The sequence below is a fragment of the Pseudophryne corroboree genome, chromosome 1 (genome assembly GCF_028390025.1).
Source record: "Pseudophryne corroboree isolate aPseCor3 chromosome 1, aPseCor3.hap2, whole genome shotgun sequence".
NCBI classification, from domain to species: Eukaryota; Metazoa; Chordata; class Amphibia; order Anura; family Myobatrachidae; genus Pseudophryne; species Pseudophryne corroboree.
Window position 1 is genome coordinate 1,080,716,297 of NC_086444.1, and position 24,060 is coordinate 1,080,740,356.

General features: G+C 47.2%; 1 protein-coding gene across 4 annotated transcripts in view; it reads left to right on the plus strand.

Annotated features, from left to right (window-relative positions):
* The first annotated feature begins 8,866 nt into the window (after positions 1–8,866).
* The window catches only part of APBB2 (amyloid beta precursor protein binding family B member 2), a 501,466-nt gene continuing 486,272 nt past the window's right edge, over positions 8,867–24,060 (plus strand). For 2 of the 4 annotated variants that reach the window (XM_063921021.1, XM_063921024.1), the window contains exon 1: positions 8,872–9,100. The gene's annotated coding sequence lies outside the window, so the exon portion shown is untranslated. Of the gene's footprint in view, positions 9,101–24,060 lie in introns of all 4 variants that reach the window. The other 2 variants (XM_063921023.1, XM_063921025.1) reach the window with 2 other exon arrangements.

Consider the following 24,060-nt stretch of genomic DNA (forward strand, 5'->3'; position numbering starts at 1 on the left):
CTGGGAACTTTATTACCGAAGCCTATGTTAAACGGTGGTCCCTACCCACCGAGAGACTTCCTTCGTCCATTTCTTTAACTGCCGTGAATGGCAGCAAAATTTTTGATGCAGTTATTTCTTTAAGGACTCTACCAGTTCGTCTGAGAGTGGGAGTTCTTCATTCCGAACTTATTTCTTTTTTAGTGATTCCAAGAGCCACACATCCTGTGGTCCTGGGCCTTCCATGGCTCCGTCTTCACAATCCTACAATTGATTGGACGACTACGCAAATCCTGGCATGGGGTTCCTCCTGTGCTGAGACATGTTTGTTTAAAGTATTGCCTGTCTGTTCTTCCTCCCCCAGGTCGTCTGATGTTCCACCTCCTCCATATCAAGATTTCACGGATGTGTTCAGTAAAGCTTCTGCTGATATCCTTCCTCCTCATAGAGAATGGGACTGTCCGATTGATCTCGTTCCAGGGAAGGTTCCACCTCGAGGCTGAACTTATCCGTTGTCTCTGCCTGAGACGCATTCTATGGAGGAATATATTAAAGAGAACCTAGCAAAGGGGTTCATTCGACCTTCTTCTTCTCCAGCCGGCGCAGGCTTCTTTTTTGTAAAAAAGAAAGATGGTGGTCTGCGGCCGTGCATCGACTACAGAGGTTTGAACGACATTACCATCAAGAACCGTTATCCTTTACCCCTGATTACTGAGCTCTTTGACAGAGTTAGCGGAGCTACCATCTTTACAAAGCTGGACTTGCGAGGTGCATACAATCTCATCCGGATCCGTGAGGGTGACGAGTGGAAGACCGCCTTTAACACCCGTGACGGACATTATGAGTACCTCGTCATGCCCTTCGGATTGAGCAATGCTCCAGCTGTCTTCCAGCATTTTGTCAATGAGATCTTCAGAGACATTCTATACCGTCATGTCGTGGTCTATCTAGACGATATCCTCATTTTTGCCAACGATTTAGAGGAACATCGTTTTTGGGTTAAAGAGGTTCTGTCCCGTCTCCGTGTCAATCATCTCTATTGCAAATTAGAAAAATGCGTCTTTGAAGTCAAGTCCATTCCGTTTCTAGGGTACATTGTGTCCGGTTCCGGACTAGAGATGGATCCTGAGAAACTACAAGCAATCCAAAATTGGCCGGTACCCTTAACCCTCAAAGGGGTCCAGAGGTTCTTATGGTTCGCCAACTATTACCGAAAGTTTATACGAGACTTTTCCACCATTGTGGCGCCTATTACTGCTTTCACTAAGAAGGGTGCTAACCCGTCCAAGTGGTCTGAAGAAGCCATGCAAGCATTTCATCTTTTAAAACAAAGGTTCATCTCTGCGCCTGTTCTGAAACAGCCTGATATCGACTCTCCTTTCATCTTAGAGGTGGATGCCTCCTCCGTTGGAGTAGGAGCGGTGTTATCTCAGAGGGCTAAAGATGGCCATTTACACCCTTGCAGTTTCTTCTCCCGGAAGTTCTCCCCAGCTGAGCGCAACTATGCCATTGGCGACCAGGAGTTGCTAGCCATCAAGCTCGCTCTAGAAGAGTGGAGGTATCTGTTGGAGGGAGCTTCTCATTCAATCACCATACTTACAGACCACAAGAACCTTTTATACCTGAAGGGCGCACAATGTCTCAACCCTCGTCAGGCCAGATGGGCACTTTTCTTTTCCAGGTTCGACTTTAAACTCCAGTTCTGTCCGGGCTCTCAGAATCGCAAGGCCGATGCCCTTTCCCGCTCATGGGAGCAAGAAAATGAGTCAGAGTCTTCAGACAAGCATCCTATTATAAATCCGTTGGCATTCTCCACGGTAGGGATGGACTCTACGCCCCCATCAGGGAAAAGTTTTGTGAAGCCGATGCTAAGGAAGAAGCTCATGCATTGGGCCCATGCCTCCCGTTTTGCCGGACATACAGGTATCCAAAAAACCCTGGAGTTTATCTCTAGGTCCTATTGGTGGCCAACTCTGAAAAAGGACGTCTTGGAGTTTATTGCATCTTGCCCAAAGTGTGCCCAACATAAAGTATCCCGCCAGTCGCCTGCGGGGCAACTGGTTCCACTATCCGTTCCCCGTCGACCATGGACCCACTTGTCGATGGATTTCATTACAGACTTACCCATGTGCAACAAGTTCAATACCATCTGGGTGGTAGTTGACCGGTTCACTAAGATGGCACACTTCATTCCTCTCACCGGTCTTCCGTCAGCTTCCAAGTTGGCTCAAGTATTCATACAAGAGATCTTCCGACTCCACGGTCTTCCTGAAGAAATTATCTCAGATCGAGGAGTTCAATTCACAGCCAAATTCTGGCGAAGTTTATGTCAAGTCCTCCAAGTCAAGCTAAAGTTTTCCACGGCTTACCATCCTCAGACCAATGGTCAAACCGAGAGGGTGAATCAGGACTTGGAGGCCTTCCTCCGCATCTATGTGTCCTCCTCTCAAGATGACTGGGTTCAATTACTTCCCTGGGCCGAGTTCTGTCATAACAACCAGTATCATTCTTCATCTGCTTCAACACCATTCTTCACTAACTTTGGATTCCACCCTAAAGTCCCTGAGTTCCAACCGCTTCCAGCAACTTCTGTTCCCGCAGTGGATATCACCTTGCATCAGTTTGCCAATATCTGGAAGAGCGTACGATCAGCTCTGCTCAAGGCATCATTCAGGTACAAGAAGTTTGCGGATAAGAAGCGTCGAGCAGTTCCTGCTCTCAAGGTGGGTGATCGGGTATGATTATCCACGAAGAATTTGAGGTTAAGAGTTCCCAGTATGAAGTTTGCACCTCGCTATATCGGTCCTTTCAAGATTGAACAAGTCATCAATCCTGTTGCTTACAGACTCCAGTTGCCTCCCTTCTTAAAAATACCCAGGACATTCCATGTTTCCCTGTTGAAACCGCTGATCTTGAATCGGTTTCATTCCTCACTTCCTCCAACTCCGAAAGTCCAAACTCGAGTATGAAGTGGCCAAGATCCTGGACTCACGTCACCGTTACGGTCAACTACAATATCTTATTGACTGGAAGGGTTATGGTCCTGAGGAACGTTCATGGACCAATGCTTCTGATGTCCATGCTCCTGCCTTGGTCCGGAGATTCCATTCCAAGTTTCCTCAAAAGCCAAAGAAGTGTCCTGGGGCCACTCCTAAAGGGGGGGGGTGCTGTCACGATCCGGGTATCTGGACGCCATTTCTTACCCATCAGATGCCTCCTAAGGCTGGCTCAGCGCTCCAGGACCGGATCCCATCTGTTATCCTGATGTGTACATTCCTGTATCCTCTCCTGTCACTCTGGGACGCTGTCACAGTAAACGCCATGTTACACCTGGCATGGCGTCTCCCGCGGCCTCCGCCGCCGTCCCTGAACTTCTGCATGCAGAGTGTCTGAGTGGCGATTACGTCAGCCGCGGCCTCCGCTGTGTCCGCGTGGTTGGATGTGCATCTGGCGCCTCCTGTCTCCGGTGGCCGGCGCCGCCATTATTGTTTTCATTACCACATGGATTACAAACCAAACTTCCCTCCAAGTGTCTGCATGGGCGCAGCCATCTTGGATTCTGTCAGCTGATCATTTCCACCAATCTGTTCTCAGTATTGATAATCTGCATAATTGCCTAGCCAACCCCTTCCTTGCTGCAGGTATAAATACACTGTGCCTGAGCAAGGAAGGCGTCAGTGCTTTGGTTGTCAAACCTAGTTCCTGTTTGTCTCTCTCCTGTGATTGTCTTCCAGGTTCCAGCTCCTGTCTCAAGACTTCCACCATAGAGACCCGCACCAGCATTCCACCTGCGGTGTAGCCTGACTCTCCAATCCATTGTGGATTCATCTGTTTCCAGCTACAACATTACCTGCTTCCAGCTCAGCTTCCAGCAGAGTACAGCTTCCCTTAAAGGGCCGGTGTCCTTTCTACACTTTACCACTCTCCACCGGTATTATTATTTCTCCGCTCTCAAGTTCTACATTTCAGTTCATATTTCATCGCTCCCAAGTTCATTTATTATTTAACTGGTTCCAGCCAGTATCCACTCCGTGCTAACAACAGTCTGGTTCCAGCCAGTATCCACAGCAGCTGTTTTATCTTCAGCAACCCAGCTTTTCCTGGAACACCAGCTGGCACAATCCTGGGTTATCTCCATTGCTACAGTCGGGCCTGGTAAGGACTTTCCATCTAGAAGATCATAAGAACTATCTCACACTACCAGTGCCCTGTGGCTCCTGCCATCCTGTAGTACCCAGGAACTGTATTTATTCTTTGCTGACTTTTACGTTTTCTTTTACTGCTGCTGTGTTGCGGAGTTGTCATAATAAACATCATTGACTTTTATCCAAGTTGTCGTGGTCACGCCTTCGGGCAGTTATTATTCATGTTACTTACATGTCCAGGGGTCTGATACAACCTCCCAGGTTCCGGTACATCTCAGCCCCCACAACTGAGGCTGCCTCCCGTCAGCTCAGGCCCTCAGTTGTGACACCAAGACGGCATTAATTGGACAGATTTCCCTTGAACATCACCACCTGTGGAGGAACTGGAGGTATCCCTACCTGCATGATAAAGCTTGCACTGCTGTGCTTAAAAGGGACTTATTGAGCTCCGTCATCCTACCATTCTTCAATTTGTCAGTGTGGACTTAATTCCGGAGGGAGTCCTAGCCGTGGTATGATTTACTTCTCCTGAGGGGATTTATGATTGTGTCACGACCCATGAATTTTATATGCTTTCAATATATGTTTTTATATGTTTGAAAGACACCTATGTTTTTAGATATTGTTTTGATTAAATATATAATATATTCATTATTTCAACTTAAACCTACCGTCCTTTTTAGACTTCATTATTAACTTATATATTCATTTGAGTAAGCTGGGTGATATACCCCCAATAGCAACAGAGCGCTGGTGACTCTTGCTTTTCTCATGTGTGGGTGTCAGCTGACCGTTTTCTGGGAGTGGTTGGAAAAACGCAGGCGTTTGCAGGGCGGGTGTCTAGCGGCAATTCCGGTCCTGGACAGGTTGAAGTGATAGCAGCAGCTGTATAAGTCCTGGGCTACTCAGAAACGGCACAAAATCTTTTTGTACTGCTCGGCTGCACATGCCATCGCACACTTGCACAGCTAAAATGCACTCCCCGGTGGGCGGCGACTATGCGAACACAGGACTGCAAAAAACAGCTAGCGAGCGATCAGGTCTGAATTACCCCCAGAATCAGGTCCATAGTTTTCAAGGGGTGCCATTTTTTTTATTTGACTATTGACCCTATGTAACCCGTCCCCCCTACTGTAAATTACTGCTATAAACCTTAATCTACTGTACAGTGTGCTAAAGTCCCAGTGGGGCAGTCTGAAGATATGCATGTGATTGCTTTTGGCTGTCCCCTGTAATCTTCAATGCTCTCCATTTTAGGGGACACTATGGGTGGTATTCAGTTGTTTTGCGCCGTCAATCTCCAGTCTAATAGCTATCTAGTGGCTAAGATTTGAATCTCGCCCTATAACTGAATTAGCCTAGGGCATATGGAACCTTAATCAGGCTCTGCATACAACAGACAAGATCTTTATTGGATCAGTTAATATCAGAATTTAATATGTTAAATCATGATAAAAAAAAAATCTAAATCTTGCTTAACCACATGCCTGGTGTCAGGAATTGGTGTTCAGTGGCATCTCACTTACCAGCGCGCTGGTGTGCAGGCCTCCGGAGGTCACGGCCCCAGGCTGCGGCTGCATGATTGCTTTGTCCGCGGGCACGGTGCCCATTGTCATTGTGTACCCCTGAAGTCCATCTAGTGTATACCCACCATCTGTGCAGCATGGGCGCCCCCATGACACTTGCGGTCAGCTGACCTGCAAACACCCACAGTCAGCTTCCACCTCTACATGCAGTAAGAGACTCTCTCGAGGTGCTACTTACCATTCTCACCTGTGTCTTGTTTATCTGCGTTCAGCACTGTGCTATTCCATCTGGCACTTAAAACAACCAGCTTGCAATTTACAAACTGTCTCCTGCTTAGGCCTTGCTTGGCTTTGTGGACTTGTGCATATATACAGCCTGTGTGACTCTACTGCTGTTGGTTTCCAGACCAATCTCCGGAGTTACTATTGTTACTATAGTGTTCACTGGTATCAGCTGCATTACAATTGTTTGCATATTGGATCCTGTTACCACCGACTTCCAAGTCGACCATCAATGTTTGCCATCGGCTTCCAGGCCGGTCATCACTGTTATTAATTTCACTGGTTTACAGATCATCACCTGTGACTGTTGTTATACCTCTGTCAGCTTCTTTGCTCAAACCATCAGAATTGTTGTTGTGCTTCAGTGACTGTTCATACATCTGTGTGCTAAATAAATATCATTGCGCACATGCGCAGGAATCTTCTACAGCCTCCTCATTTCCTCCACCGCACCACCACTGACCCACTAGTGCCCCAGACACAGTTACAGACCTGCGACCATGCCAGGTGTCATCAGATGTGACCACACCAGCAAGTGCTTTATCTGACGCGGTCGCACAGGATGCAACCAGTCAGATTGACAGCGTGTGCAGCAGCAGGGAAGGGAAATTTCCCTCTGCTGCTGCTCTCCCCTCTGCCTTCCCGCACCCTCCTCTACTGTTTGTCATGCAGTGATCGGTCAACACTTCAGGACCCCCCGCCAAGGCTGGATTAAGCCTTGGGGGTGCCCAGGGTACTTAAAACAAGGGGGCCCTGGGAAAAGGCGGGGAAGTGTATTTTAGATTGTGAATACCTCCCAAAATGACCCATTACAAGAGAGACAATCTGCTCTCTATTTGGACTTCCCCCTTAATTTATTTTTGGTGTTTCCTGTATTGAACTATTTAATAGATAAGAAATGTATTTCAACACAGGTGATTGCAGTCATAACTTAAGACAGCATGTTATCCCTCCAAGACTGGGTAATTTTAGGATGTATGGATTGTGTATATTAAATTTAACCCAATGCGGTATATTAGATTTAAAAACGAATAGTTTAATAATGCCTGGTTACTGTTTATAGCTCCACCTAATTGAATGACAACTATTTTATAAAATTTTCTTGTAGTGAAACAAAAACAACTAAAACAACCGTAGAATACACATAGAAAAAAAATCTAAAATCTATCTTGTCACATTCAAGAATAGCAGCAGCAGCCTCTGTACTACTTACACACTGGTACAGGTCTCAGGAGGACTCCGTATGTGTGTGTCTCTCTCTAGACCAGGCATTCCCAACTACGGTCCTCAAGGCACACTAACAGTGCAGGTTTTAGTGATATCCAGGCTTGAGCACAGGTGACTTAATTAACACCTCAGTTATTTTGATTTAACCATCTGTGCTGCAGCCTGGATATCACTAAAGCCAGCACTGTTGGTGTGCCTTGAGGACCGTGGTTGGGAATGCCTGCTCTAGACCCTCATTAGATAACAGATTACACAGGACTCAGGCACCCAGACGGGGAGGAGGATAAGGTGGGATCCCTGTGTCAGTTACAGCTCTCTCCACCCTCCTATCTCTCCTCTGGTCGGTAAGCTCAATCTTTATCTCATAAAACCTGATACTCTGCCTGCAATGCATACTACCCTGCTCGCATTTTGTCTGTCTGGTTCTGCTACTGCATGAGAGGGAAAGCTAGCAAAGTCGGTGTGCTGTGGCCTGGGGGCCCAGTAACAAAGGGGAGCCTGGGGTACAGGATGCCCTGCGGCCCCTCCCCCTTAATATGGCTATGCCCCCCACCAGTCGGCTGCAGACAATAGCAGCTGCTGGGTTTGTGTAGTAACCAATGCCCCCCCTCCGTGTACCTGGCGACTGTCCTGGCTGTCAAATTTACGATAGTCGCGGTGTTTCCGATGTTCAAATCTTTCTGGTGGTGCCGACTGATGTTCCAATGTTTGGAGGGGGGGAAAAATTCATATTTTTTTTTACAAACAATTTGGTTTATTTTGTTTAACCACAATCATTTTGGATAAAGTTAAATACACGTACTACACCTAATTTCTGAGCGTTTTTTGGAGAGAAAAAAAAATAGTTAATTGGTTAACTACTGTAGCGAAAACTAAAGTGTTAAGTACAAAGTTATTTCCAGTGGCAAAATTGAGCCCTGGCAACAGATGGGTTACAGTTTAATCATGTCTATATTGTCTAATGACTATATTGTCTATTATGATTGTATTAGGAGTTTCTTTGTTTTCCTACATCAAAGCACTTGCCAAGTATCAGGTAAACTGCCCTAGCACAGGTAACGTTAGCCACACTAAGGGGGTCATTCCGAGTTGATCGCTAGTTGCTTTCGTTCGCTGTGCAGCGATCAGACAAAAAAAACGGCACTTCTGCGCATGCGTATGCTGTGCAATGCGCATGCGCGTCGTACTATTACAACGAACGTTGTAGTTTCACACAAGGTCTAGCGAAGCTTTTCAGTCGCACTGCTGGCCGCAGAGTGATTGACAGGAAGAGGGCGTTTCTGGGTGTTAACTGACCGTTTTCAGGGAGTGTTCGAAAAACCACAGGCATGCCAGGAAAAATGCAGGCGTGGCTGGGTGAACGCAGTGCGTGTTTGTGACGTCAAAACAGGAACTGAACAGTCTGAAGTGATCGCAAGCGCTGAGTAGGTCTGAAACTACTCTGAAACCGCACAAAATAATTTTGTAGCCGCTCTGCGATCCTTTCGTTCGCACTTCTGCTAAGCTAAGATACACTCCCAGTGGGCGGCGGCATAGCATTTGCACGGCTGCTAAAAACTGCTAGCGAGCGAACAACTCGGAATGACCACCTAAATACAGTAGTTAGGGAGAGCTGTATACTGTATCTCCCCAGTGAGCAGCAGGTGGTGCTAGCGGCCTTTGCAGACAGCAGCGAGTTTCCATTCATTCCAGAGAAGAAGTAGGGAAGAGGGAAGGAAGGGCTGGGAATTGTTTCCTGAGTGAGAGCTGTGAGCTGGAATTAGCTTCCGGCTGCTGGGGCTGGTAGTGTGGGGGAGAGTGAGAGCAGACTAGCAGCCAGCCAGCAGTGACAGCAGGGCAAGGGAGCTGGATACTCCTGGACTGGCCAGTACACTCTGGTGTTGGATTGTCTGGTCCCAGTGGGGCTGTGGATTGCAGCAGCAGTTGCAGTGGGGGCTCTAGGTAAGCACAGTACACTGAATTACTGGTATAGTGTTACCTTGCTAGGATGTCACACCATTATGTCATGTGTTCCCTGGTGACATCATTATAATATTATTATTATTATTATTATTATTATTATTATTCATGTATTCTGTTGATCTGAAACTTGATTGTATTGTTTTCTCTGTGCATATGTCTCTAGTTCTTTTTATTGCAGTTATTAGTGTATGTCAGTGGTTGTATAGGGCTGTACTAGGGTATTGAGCTGTATCTATAATCATATTGTTACTGTAATTTGTGGCATGATGCATGGCATTGTATGTGTCCAGTACCATAGCAGGGACCGGTCACCTGCAGTGTCTATGGTGGGCATGATGTACAGTAGGTGTGAGCATTGGAGCATGGTAGAGTCACACAGTGAGCAATCACTGATCCTCTATCCTCTCCTGTACCTATAGTATTTCCCAGCCTGTGTGCTGTAGCTGTGTGTGGAAGTAGCTGAGTCCTCCATGGTAGGAATGTATGGCCCCAGGGCTGGGTGCATGAAAGCGGTACATGGATTCCTAAGAAAGATCCTCGGTGCTTTTAAACATCTAGACCTGCATGTGATCTGAGCAGCTTTCATGTAGAGATGAGAACGTCTGGGTAAACCCTTGTGCTGCAGGCTTTGTAATATTACAGCTCTTTGATATAGATTGCACATGAAACAAATCAGAGTAATGAATCTGGTTATAGAAACCTATTGCTAGAATGTCCTTGATAGGTGACATCTATGGATAGGTGATGTCATAATGGCATTAGATCAATCCTAATGAAAAGGCAGGGTGGGGATCAAATATGGTTGTATGGGTTTATATATATGATATTTAGATGTCAATGATGTTTTATTTGATATATCCATGTATTTGATGCTTATTCATTATAAGAGGGTAATCTATTAGCTCCCTGTCATCTACAGTACCGCCACATTGCCGATTATTTCTTTAGTTAGTTTGCTAAAGGCAGTGAAAGGGAAATGATTAGAAAAAGCTGAAGCAATGTAACAGGTTATCAGTACCATTGGAGATGTAAGATTCTCTTACCTTATCCTGCCAGCCACTGCATGCTCATACTATACAGGATGTGGGTGAGAGGCCTTCAGAGACTGGCTGGGAGGAAGGTACCAGGGGACACAGTATATGGGGCATACACATGTACCGGGGGACACAGTATATGCGTCTTACACATGTACCAGGAAGGGGGGGGGGGGGGGGAGGTACAGTGTATGGGGCATGCACATGTACCAGAGGGATCAGTACGAGATCCCGCCGGATGGGATCCCGGCGGTTGGGATACCGACACCGGGATCCCGACCAGCACAATACCGACAGGGGGGCGAGCACAACGCAGCCCCTTGCGGGCTCGCTATGCTCGCCACGCTGCGGGCACACTCATTTATTCTCCCTCTATGGGTGGAGTGGTCGGGATTGTGCCGGTCAGGATTACGATGTCGGTATTCCGACCGCCGGGATTCCGTCCGGCGGGATCTTGACCGTATCCCGTACTAGAGGGGTACAGTGTATAAGGCATACACTTGTACAGGGGACACAATATATGGGGCATACACATGTACCGGGGGTGGGGGGTACAGTATATGGGGTATACACTTGTACCGGGGAGGAGGGGGGGTTATACAGTATATGGGGCATACACATGTACCAGGGGACACAGTATATGGGTCTTACACATGTACCAGGAAGGGGGGGGGGGGGGGTACAGTGTATGGGGCATGCACATGTACCAGAGGGATCAGTACGAGATCCCGCCGGATGGGATCCCGGCGGTTGGGATACCGACACCGGGATCCCGACCGGCACAATACCGACAGGGGGGCGAGCACAACGCAGCCACTTGCGGCTCGCTACGCTCGCCACGCTGCGGGCACACTCATTTATTCTCCCTCTATGGGTGGAGTGGTCACCCACAGAGGGAGAATATGTCGGGATTGTGCCGGTCAGGATTCCGGTGTCGGTATTCCGACCGCCGGGATTCCGTCCGGCGGGATCTTGACCGCATCCCGTACTAGAGGGGTACAGTGTATAAGGCATACACTTGTACAGGGGACACAATATATGGTGCATACACATGTACTGGGGGTGGGGGGTACAGTATATGGGGCATACACTTGTACCGGGGAGGAGGGGGGGTTATACAGTATATGGGGCATACACATGTACCAGGGGACACAGTATATGGGTCTTACACATGTACCAGGAAGGGGGGGGGTACAGTGTATGGGGCATGCACATGTACCAGAGGGATCAGTACGAGATCCCGCCGGATGGGATCCTGGCGGTTGGGATACCGACACCGGGATCCCGACCGGCACAATACCGACAGGGGGGCGAGCACAACGCAGCCCCTTGCGGCTCGCTACGCTCGCCACGATGCGGGCACACTCATTTATTCTCCCTCTATGGGTGGAGTGGTCACCCACAGAGGGAGAATATGTCAGGATTGTGCCGGTCAGGATTCCGGTGTCGGTATTCCGACCGCCGGGATTCCGTCCGGCGGGATCTTGACCGCATCCCGTACTAGAGGGGTACAGTGTATAAGGCATACACTTGTACAGGGGACACAATATATGGTGCATACACATGTACTGGGGGTGGGGGGTACAGTATATGGGGCATACACTTGTACCGGGGAGGAGGGGGGGTTATACAGTATATGGGGCATACACATGTACCAGGGGTATGGTATATGGGACATACACATGTACCGGGGGAAGGGGGGGAGGCACAGTGTATGGGATGTACACATGTATCGGGAGGGGGGGTTACAGTATATGGGGTAGACACAGTATATGGGGTATACACATGTACCAGGAGACACAGTATATGGGGTATGGGGGTATACACAAGAACCGGGGGGGGAAGGGGTGTTTCAGTATGTGGGGCATACACTTCTATCAGGGGGGGAGGGGGGGGGCAGTATATGGTGCATACACATGTACCAGGAGACACAGTATATGGGGCATACATATGTACTGGGTGGGGGGTACAGTATATGGCGCATACACATGTACCAGGGGACACAGTATATGGGGCATACATATGTACCGGGTGGGGGGTACAGTATATGGCGCATACACATGTACCAGGAGACACAGTATATGGGGCATACATATGTACCGGGTGGGGGTGGGGGGTACAGTATATGGCGCATACACATGTACTGTACCAGGGGACACAGTATATGGGGAATTCATATGTACCGGGGGTTACAGTATATGGGGCATACACATGTACTGGGGGCATAGGGCCTGATTCAGAGTAGTACACAGACCCGATGGTTTGCTTGCTACTCCTATGTCAGGGAGGACTGCGCATACGCCGGACCCATTCTACTCCTGTGCATAATGGTTCCTGTGTTGTTGCTCCCAGTGCCATCAAACCGCAGCATGTCCTTTTGGGGGCAGCAACAGGGCCCATTTACAATATCGGCATGTTTCATCCCCGTTTTGTAGGTCTACATTGGCCAGGGTCTTTGTCTTCTGCCACAGATTTCTTTGCCCATACAGAGTGAATACACCGCTATACTGCACAACCCGAGGGTTACTCAGACAGCCAATATTTTTGCAGATGATCAGACGCTGCGTCCTCAGACACAAATGACGCTTATCTGATGCACAGGGGTACAGGAGACACTGCGGAGTCCTCAGACACAAATGACGCACAGGGGTACAGGAGACACTGCGGAGTCCTCAGACACAAATGACGCACAGGGGTACAGGAGACACTGCGGAGTCCTCAGACACAAATGACGCACAGGGGTACAGGAGACACTGCGGAGTCCTCAGACACAAATGACGCACAGGGGTACAGGAGACACTGCGGAGTCCTCAGACACAAATTATTATTATTACTACCAGTTATTTATGTAGCGCACACATATTCCGCAGCGCTTTACAGAGAGAATATTTGGCCATTCACATCAGTCCCTGCCCCAGTGGAGCTTACAATCTATATTCCCTACCACATGCACACACATTCATGCTAGGGTTAATTTTGTCAGTAGCCAATTAACCTACCAGTATATTTTTGGATTGTGGGAGGAAACTTGAGTATCCGGAGGAAACCCAGGCAAGTACAGGGAGAATATACAAACTCCACACTGTTAGTGCCATGGTGGGTATCGAACCCATGACCTCAGTGCTGTGAGGCAGTAATGCTAACCATTACACCCTGCATTTCCAAACTCCGGCCCTCCAGCTGTTGAGAAACTACACATCCCAGCATGCCCTGACACAGCTTTCGTATTCTCTGACAGCAAAACTGTGTCAGGGCATGCTGGGATATGTAGTTTCACAACAGCTGGAGGGCCACAGTTTGGACATGCCTGCATTACACCTTCCGTAGTGACACTTATCTGATGCACACGGGTAGTAAAGGAGACACTCCAGAGTCCTCAGCAGTTGTTGTGTTTATAGTACTGAGATTTTTATGTTGGCAAAAGCATGTTGAAATGTAAAGCTAAATGGCGCATTTGTCTTTAATAACCAAGAACACATTGGCAGTTCTTAAAAATACTCATATTTTTTTAAGATTACCTATAAATAGTAAGGTGCCACTATTACTGCTGTTATGTTTGGCTGCTAGAGATGATCAGAAGTCTGTGCAGAACCCTTTTTGACCTTTATTTTCCCTGGATGTTTATAATATAACTCTTATGGTGCACTGGCTGGCTGTTATGTCTGCCCTTCAAAGCATTAACCAATCATTGTCAGAATTCCATTACTACGTGTTAATGTGTACAGAAAGCTTAATTTTCTGAGCTCATAGCTACATAGCCTATGTGCAGTCTTGCAGATGCAATGTGTGTGCTGAATTCCCTGTGTAGTAGGGACCTTTAATACATTTCATATGCAATTGGCCTGTTTTATAATCCTCTGTATGGGATAGCCACTTATTGTATATAAGGTAATTAGAAAGCCCCTGCACTGTATTGCAGAGCAAGAAAATGTCTGTGTCGTACCCCCCAACCCCGCTCACCCCCTGGTGGAAGCCAATACTTGATATTGTGTGGATGCCTGCAGAACTATGTAATGATTCCTGGCTGGGTCACCATGTCACCTACTGTTGTCACAAAGCTAAATAGGTTTCATGACTCTGCATGTAGTTGAGCTATGAGTGAGGCTACGTTATAGTTATAATACTAACTTTATTCTTCTTGTTTTCAGAGAGAGCACAAAATGAACTTTAATTAACATTTTAAAATTTTTAGAGTCAAATGAAGTTAAAGTCGTAAGAAAAACCTCAGTGTTGTGTTGGGATGTAATTAAAATGCTGCCGGACGGGATCCCGGCGGCCGGACGTTCTTTTAGCAGGACGCACTCGCTTCCTGCTGCAGTGGGTGGGAGGTTAGGTTTAGGCATTAGAAGAGGGGTTAGGTTTCAGGGATGGGAAGGGGATGGTTAGGTACCGATGGAGGGGAGGTTAGGGTTAGGCACTTACAAGAGGAGGTTAGGGTTAGGCACCACCAGGGAGGGTTAGGTTTAGGCAGCGGGGAAGTAAGGGTTAGGCACCACCAGGGAGGGTTAGGTTTAGGCAGCGGGGAAGTTAGGGTTAGGCACCACTGGGGAGGGTTAGGTTTAGGCAGTGGGGAAGGGAAGGTTAGGGTTAGGCACCACTGGGGAGGGTTAGGTTTAGGCAGTGGGGAAGGGAAGGTTAGGGTTAGGCACCACCAGGGAGGGTTAAGTTTAGGCAATGGTGAAGGGAAGGTTAGGCATCACTGGGGAGGGTTAGGTTTAGGCAGCGGGGAAGGGAAGGTTAGGCATCACTGGGGAGGGTTAGGTTTAGGCAGCGGGGAAGGGAGGGTTAGGGTTAGGCATCACTGGGGAGGGTTAGGTTTAGGCAGCGGCGAAGGGAGAGTTAGGCATTACTGGGGAGGATTAGGTTTAGGCAGCGGGGAAGGGAGGGTTAGGGTTAGGCATCACTGGGGAGGGTTAGGTGTAGGCAGTGGGGAAGGGAAGGTTAGGGATAAGCACCACCGAGGAGGGTTAGGTATAGGCAGTGGGGAAGGTAGGGTTAGGCATCACTGGGGATGGTTAGGTTTAGTCAGCGGCGAAGGGAGGGTTAGGGTTAGGCACCACTGGGCAGGGTTAGGCACCCACAGGTTAGGGTAGGGGGCAGGGGAGGGTGAGGATACTTTCTGGGGGGCTGTTGGGATTCTGATGATTGGGATGCCGCTGACTGTATTCTGACCGTCGGCATCCCATCCATCGAGATATCATCCGTTGTGTCAATTAATCCCATGTTGCCCATACTGACATGGTTTTGTGTATCATACAGTTCATATATGTTCATCCTGTAGATATTATGACCCAATAAAGACAAACAACTGATCAGACTGTATGAGTCTTTGCATACTATCTTCCATATATCATTCTTCTGAAAATTACAGTGCTACAGAGTCTGGAAATAATCAAAATGAATGTTCTTCCAGGGAAACTACCAGATTATTCATAAACTACTAGTATGAGTCCAATGCTTCCTGCGTGTAGAAATCACACTGTGATAAGCTCTCTACAGAGTCGCAAGTGCTTGCACTAAGTGTTTTTATTTTGTTTCCCCTGATGCCCTCAGGCAAGAAGTAGCAGCAGTGTCAGGGTGCGGTGACCAATCACTGGCTCAGGCCCCATGTTGAGAACCAGGCCAGGTGCTAGTTAGCAGTCAGAGGGGCTGATTCATTGGTGGACGCAGTAGCCATGTTTGCGATCCATGAGCGGTTTAGGTTGGAGACTGGGAGGTGACCTAAAGTTTTTGCAAAAAGAGGAGTAATGGGGGTGTCACGGTCACGTTTCACCATGTGACTGCGATCTTGTTCGCAGCACCCATATCTTAGAAAGTTACAAGGCAGGGGATGCTCGAGGAGTCGATGTTGCGACTGATGGTGGAGAGATCGTATGCACCAGCGCATTTGAGCATTGCTCAGATATACAAAGTGGGCGTGACAGGGCTTGAGAAGTCCGTTGCAGTAGCGTACAAGCGGAATGCATAAATTCTCATTTGCATAGTTTTGCACGTGATAATGCATGAGAAATCACAGCCATGCATGATCTGGGTGCTCCTCTGAATCAGGCCAGAGTCTGCTCTCACTATCTCGTCTGTGTGAGTTACATCTACTTTGTGGCCATCTCCTATGCATTTTGGCAAACCAAAGCTTAATACATGGTGCTGGATGTACTAATGTACATCGCCGCCCATCGCCGCCCTGCGCCACGATGCTGATATGTACTAACATATGCGATCAGCATTGCAGAGGACAGCTCTTCCGATAAGAGCTGTCCTCCGCGATGCGCAGCGGCAGCCTGACTTCCGGGATTCGGCCCCAGGAGTCAGTCTGCGCATGCGCGGGGTGGCGGGGGCGGCCGCCGGGCATGCTGGGAGGGATCCGATCGGATCCCTCACACAGCGCCGCGGAGAGAAGCCCATAGGCTTCTATGGACTATCGCCAGCTAAAGCTGGCGTACCCCGCCGCGGCGCTGTCCTGCCGGCCGGGGGTTAGTACATCAGGAAAATGCGGTAAACAGGGAGTTTACCGCATTTTCCGCTTAGTACATCCCGCCCATGGTGACTGTTGTTATATCTCCTATGTCTGAAAACTGGGATGGTGGTTATAAACCCAGCAGTGTAAAAATTTGATGGACTTTAATGGTTTGAAAGTGCAGGAACACCTGTGGATTCATTACCCACCAAAGGGTGACTTGGTCAAGTAACTGAGCTGGCAGTGGAGCCGGGTACTGACTCTGACATTTCAGGAACACATTTTGTGCCCTTTGCACTTTGGCCCTACCTATACTCACTGTAACACATCGTAAAACCAAGCTGTATTTTAGAAGAAAAACTGAAAAGTTGTATTTAATGAAACAGATAGTTCTGAAGTACTAGAAAGGGGAGCTCATGGCAACTGGGCACCGTGTGCTGGCAGTGTGCGCCATAGCTGAGGCTTACACTATGCATATTGGATTTATTTATTTTTTGTGATATAAAAAAGATGTCAGAAGAAAATAATATATTATTTTCTCATAATATTTATATTATTAGGGCCTCATTCAGAGTCTGCGCAGAGATGTCACCATTGTTCGCAGCCTACAGCAAACACGGGCGACTCTCTCCTATACATATACAGTTGTGCCTGAGATCCACAGGGCACTTGCACATACCGTAAGTGTTCCATTTGGGGTGGGGGTGGGGGTGCTGTCTGCTTTCTGTGGGTTCTCTAACAGCAAGGTTAGGGCTAGTGCGATTGCCTGATGACCATGAGGCCTGCTTTCACCAGGGGTGGTGCGGTTGTACAGATACAGCCAACTTTCAATACAGCTGTAAATGTATTTCCATATGCGCAATGTGGCCACGTTACGGGTGACTCTGAATCGGGCATTTAGTAGTTTCTTGTTTGTTATTTTCTTTTTAATGAGAATTATACTGGGCAGTATGTAACTTTGTCGTATGATGTTTTCATGACACTTCATTTTGTTTCTTCATTTTCCACTGTTCTCATTTATTGCAGCAAGTGCCACCCTATCTGCATAAAGACATGAATGTTACTGATATACTTAGGATACCTTAAATATAAATGAGGATTTTATACTGAAGTAACGATAAGCAGCCATCTGTTTGCTCGGGCCTTGATCTTCTATCTCTCTGCAGCAGGGAGCAGACGGCGTGCCGGACACTCTCCTAGGTAACAGACATTCTCTGTGCACACTGCAGAATTGCTGCATTGCCATTGATGTCACAGCTCTGAAATACTGGGCTTTCATTTCACCAGTTTGTCCTATATCACAGACACGTTCTGCACTATTTAAAGCTGTCAGCTCACACATTCTTTAACTGTGGTTTCCAAATGACTGATTGCATTTCTGTGCAATCACATCAATGTGCAGCTGACATATACATTACGATCTGATTTTTTTTTTTTTACATTTATCATAAATTAAAATAAAGAGCAAAAATGAACGGTTGCTCTTCAGGTTGTGATCTAACAAGTAATGGGGATTTGCAGCGCTTGTGCAAAGCGTCACACTTGTGTTATCATTAGACTGTAGCAACACAACTACAATACACGGCCTAATTCAGACCCGCAGATCGCAGTCTGTAGCAGGGGCGTAGCTATCTCATTTGGGGCCCCATAGCATAATTCAATGCACAACCCACCTCCCAACCCCCGCCACCCACCCCCACACACACACACGGAGGCACCCTCTATAGATTGCTAAAAGATACTCCCCCAATCCCCCTCCCCACCCCCCGACTACTTAAAGATCCCCAGCGGCCTATCAGCAGCACTCACCATTGTGGCCCAGTGTGCTGCTGCACTGCCGCCACATCTGCTCTCCTGGCCGGCCCGGCTTCGTCCACTGTCTCCTCACAGACGCTGGGAGGAGGAGTGGCCGTGGTCCGGGGATGTCGGACGTCCCTGCATTAGTTAGTACCTGGGGGAGGCAGAGACGGCCAGGTAAGCAGGTGTGGCTGCCGTACAGCAGCACACTTCTTGTAATGTAAAAAGATGCCAGCATTGGGGCTCAGTAGCTGGGTGCAGGGGAAGGCTCGGGCCCCAGAGATGACTCGGGCCCCATAGCAGCCGCATCCCCTGCACCTATGGTAGCTACGCCCTTGGTCTGAAGCCCACTGGGGAGTGCACTTCGTGAGGTCCAGTGAGATGCTAAAAGCATCAGTGAGATGCTAAAATGATTGACAGGCAGAGGCGGTCGCGGGGCGGGAGGAGGCGTGCCAACGGTGTTAGAACGCCGTTGGTGGAGTGCAGTCTGGGGACAACACAGGCGCGTCCAGACCGTTGCGGGGGTGGACCGCAGCGGCTGTATGACATCACACGCAGCCACTGCAGCGTAGGATATGGCGGGTGGCCGCCTGCCAGTGCAGCTAGACTGCGCAAGCAGGGAGCTACTTGGCGGGTGCAAAAGCATCGCCGCCATGCAGGGCCTGACATGCGGGGCGGACTAGCCCTGTGCTGGGCGTCCCTCTACATGTCAGAGAATCTGATCGTCACATCTACGATCAGCTCTGAATCACCCCCTCAGTGTTCTCCTTTTACATTAACACTTTCTACCTGTTCCGATTAATTCGGTCATCTGCTGGTTCTTGTATAGAATCTGTCACTCACACATGTCAATTTGTTTGAATTCAGTAGAAAGGGATTCAAAAAAATTATCAGATTGCTTTGCCCAGTTTAAGGCTAGCAATCACCAAAGGCTCTTCATGCTATTGATGGGTGGTTGGTATACTTTGCAGTTTACTGAAGGGAAAATCTCATCTTAACACCACAAGGTCTGAAATTGGAAACTTAAATTGTTGTTTGGAGACCTAGCTGGGATATACTCTGTGATATTTATTAACGTGCTGCGAGTAATAAAGCAAATAAATAAAAGACTAGGAGGGTATCCAATAAGATCTGATCCATTTTCGGCAGGTGAAAAGGGACCGATATCACAATTAATGACCATTGGTCATTATTGCAGTATCCAATTAGGGTCTGTTTTCATGGGCCGAAAAAGGACCCGCGATAAGTCCCCGATCCCATGTATTATCGCGGATCCACTTATTGCGGATTATGCTTCGGGTGCCTGAGGCCCCTGACGGCAATCTAAACATCGGTAACATCGGCAAAGCAGAAACAATACTGGAAATTAGTAGTTTCAAGGCTAAAGCTGGGTAAACACATTAGGCGATTTCATAAACTCTCCGTTCCGATGGAACGACTATTAATGGGTGTGCACCCATATACACTGAGCAATTTCTTGCTCACTATTTATTAGGCGGCCAGCTGATAACGGGTAAACTCTCCTGTAAAAGTCAGATTGGGAGACGATATAGTGTGTGTTGCACACGCTGTATCCTTCCCAACCTCCAGGAACCATTGTAGAGATAAAAAGAAAGGACACACTGATCCGATAATCACTCCGTCGGATTGGAGTGTTATCAGATCAGCCCACACACACAGTGTGTACTTTCTTTTGATCTCTGAAATAGGATGAGGAGGTCATGAACAATATAGCGTGTGCAGTACATGATATATTGTTCACCCGATCATGAGCGTTAATTGGTTAAAAATTATCTAACGCTAGTGCATCCACCCAATCAAACTATTGTCTGACCTGCTTAATTGGATAGTGTGTATCTAGCTTAAGTGAGGTTATGGTGGCTGTTAGAGTGGATGGTTAGGGAGGGTGGGGGGGTGCTTTTTTAAACTTATGGGCCCTACACACTGATAGAACCGCCGCCGACGGCGGATACGGCCGACCCGGCGGAGGGGGGGTTGGTCGGGGGGAGTGAAGTTTCTTCACTCCCCCCGCCACCAGGCTCCATAGCAGTGCAGTCAAATATGGACGATCTCATACATATTGGCCTGCATGCACAAGCAACGGGGCACCAGCGATGAACGAGTGCGGGGCCGCGCATCGTTCACCGCTGGTGCCTCCACACTGAAAGATATGAATGGTATCTCGTTCATTAATGAACAAGATCGTTCATATCTGTCAGTATTATCTGCCAGTGTGTAGGGCCCATTACTTTTAAAAGATGGGACAAGTCAGGGAAACAATGAACAATTTATTTTCCCTTCATGGTTTATTTAATCATATTATTTGATCTTAACATCATGGTTTTGCCAGGCTCTGCTACATTTAACCTGTCCCCAAGCACTTACTTTAGTAGACAACGTTGTTATATAATATTTTTCTTGAAATACATCTCTATTTTAAATAGGCTTCTGACTAGTATTCCTATAGGAAGCATGCACAACGTGGCAGACAGTGTTAGGTTTCTTTCCATCTTGGACAATACATTTGATTTCAACAGGGAATGATTAGGATAATTGAATCCAGTAATGCTAGAATCCTTGAACGTACAGTATCCCCAGAAATGCACACAAACTGCCTGGTACCTTATGGTTTAAATACATGCCTTGGGGAAATTCTTCCTTTAGGTATAGGTGAGGTTATTTTTGTTGCATGATTGCTAGAAAGCCGTTTACACATTTTGTACATCAGACAGATTGTATTTCATATGCTGATTGTTGGTTCATGTATTTTATTACATAACAACAAACACGCAACATCTGGCAATTAGCCAGGGACAGATCCTAGCAGAAGTTCATGTGGCATGTAGCAGATATTGCCAGTATGCAGGGTGGCTCAGCAGTGCATTACTTCTCTACCTCCTAGCAGGGGAAGCTATGTTCTAATACGTTGGGTACGGGATCCCGGAGGTCAGAATACCGACGCCAGGATCCCGCCCGCCAGAATGCCGGCAGTGGGGCAAGCGCAACGAATCCCCTTGCAGACCCGCTGCGCTTGCCATGCTGTGGTCTCGGTGGTGATCTGGCTTCGCCACAGGTTCTATTCCCACTCCTTGGGTGTCATGGACACCCAGGAGTGGGTATAGCTGTGGCGGCGCTGCCGGCATTCTGCCAGTTGGGATCCTGTCGCCGAGATCACAACCGCCGGCATCCTGACTACATGCCGTTCTAATAACTGAAAGGGACTGTCCCGCTAAAATTGGGACAGTTGGGATGTAATGTATGTTTACATGCTTTCCCAACATATATATACTTATACTCCCATGGGGTCTATTCATGTACAAAAAACTAAAATGAATTGTTACTATACATAACATCAGTTTGATGCAATATATAGCTTAGGTAAGTAGCCGTTCATGTATACTCACCTTTCTGGTGATGCAATCTGGTATTCAGGGATCCGGCTGTGACGTCTTCAGCTGCGGTCTCTTTTTCCGCTTCTCCGCGGAGTTCAGATTCTCCATCTCAGGATGATGTCGTCTTAACTTTGGTGCGAAAACGACAGGGAAGATTGTTGCTTCCCTGCTCTCTGCCCGGCACCTGGCGCTAGCTCCGCCCCTTGCAGCCTCCCGGAGCTCAGCTGGCAGTGCATGCACAGGAGGGGACAGCAGGAGAAGACAGCACCGCTGGAGGCCTGGATACTGGATCGCATCGCCGGAAAGGTAAATATACATGAATTGCTATTTACCAAAGCTATATATCGCATCAAACTGATGTATAGTGATAAGTAACAACTAATTTTTCATTTTGTACATGAATAGACCCCATAGTGATAGCAATTTAGTTGGTATGCAACTAATTTTTCATTTTGTACATGAATAGACCCCATAGTGATAGCAATTTAGTTGGTATGCAACATTCTTAACTACTCATCTGACAAATCAAGTTTACAGTATATTTCCTATAAACAGATTTTATGCCAAAAAATATGTACCTAGAGGGTTTTTTTGCCCCTGTCCCTGTGTCCATAGGCCCCCACTGGAGAATCACCTCCCACTCCCAAGTAGAAATAGCAACCCCAATGGTAGAAAAGTCCTGAGCAGTATGGCCCCCGACCTCCCCTTGTGGTAGTAGATCCCAGTGGCTGACCGCCATTGTCAGTGTGCACCCACTGTATTAGTCCTCCATGTGTTACTTTTATATGTAAGTTTTATATATTTTTTATAATAATGTTAGAATGGAACACATATTGAACACGCACTGTACAGGTATGTATATTATTATTATTTATTAACAGTTTCTTATATAGCGCAGCATATTCCGTTGTGCTTTACAATTAGAACAACAGTAATAGAACAAAACTGGGTAAAAACAGACAGACATAGAGGTAGGAAGGCTAATAATTGTATATAAAATTGACACGGAGAGCCAGTTGTGTGTTCATACAAATATAGTTAATTCACAAAAAGAACTTCTAAACAGACAATAAGATATGCTTTCAGGGATGTGATATGTGTGCTTATATACAGTATACACAGTAATAGTGTTAGCTGCTAAGATGTGCAGTAATCTCAATATTTGTATTAATAATAAACAGAAGCCATTCATTTGTGGTTATAAGTAAACACTAAGGAAAGAAGGGAGAGTATGTTATTGAGAGGGAGTGTGGAGGTTTCAAGAGGCCGTTGACTGAAGTAAATAGAGAGGCAGAGGGATGCAGCAGAAGTAGACGTTACATAAACACAGTGTAGTGATGGTCAGGCACAGCTCCTGTGATGCAGGGAGACATGGGATGAACTCCCGCTATCTGGCAGGATATTAAATGGTTGAGTACTCCTCAGGAATGAAAGAGGCCACCAGGAGTATATGTATTGTGGCGAGCATACACAGTGTTTACAGATACAGACCAATGATATTACAGACTTTCAAACATACACAGAAACTAAGGGGTCTATTCATGAAGCGGTGAAAAGAGTGGAGAAGTGAGCCAGTGGAGAAGTTGCATATGGCAACCAATCAGCATTGAAGTAACCTTTAGAATTTGTATACTATAAATCATACAGAGCAGCTGATTGGTTGCCATGGGCAACTTCTCCACAGGCTCACTTCTCCACTGTTTTCACTGCTTCATGAATAGACCCCATATACCACACAGGGAGATTTATCATAGAATGGAGAGAGATAAAGTACTAAACAATCAGCTTCTAACTAAAGAGGAGATGTACTAAGCAGTCAAAAGAGTGGAGAAGTGAGCCAGTGGAGAAGTTGCATATGGCAACCAATCAGCATTGAAGTAACATTGCATACTATAAAATTATACAGAGAGGCTGATTGGTTGCCATGGGCAACTTGTCCACTCTTTTCACTGCTTAGTACATCTCCCCCTTTCTTTTTATAGACTGTCTTTAAAAAAAAGTCAGGAGCTGATTGGTTGGCACTTTGGGGTTTATTTAGCCGGGTTGTTAAACCTGACACTTCTGACTGTGTTTATACCCAGTCTTTAAAAAGGCAATGCTTTTACCAGCTGTGTCTTGCTAGTAAGAACATTGACCTTTTAAAATTCCGGCATAAACACAGTCAGAAGTGTCAGTTTTACAACTACTGTAAATAAACCCCTTTGTCTCTCTCCACTTTATCTGTCTCCAAACTTTGATAAATCTCCCCCACAGTCTTTACAT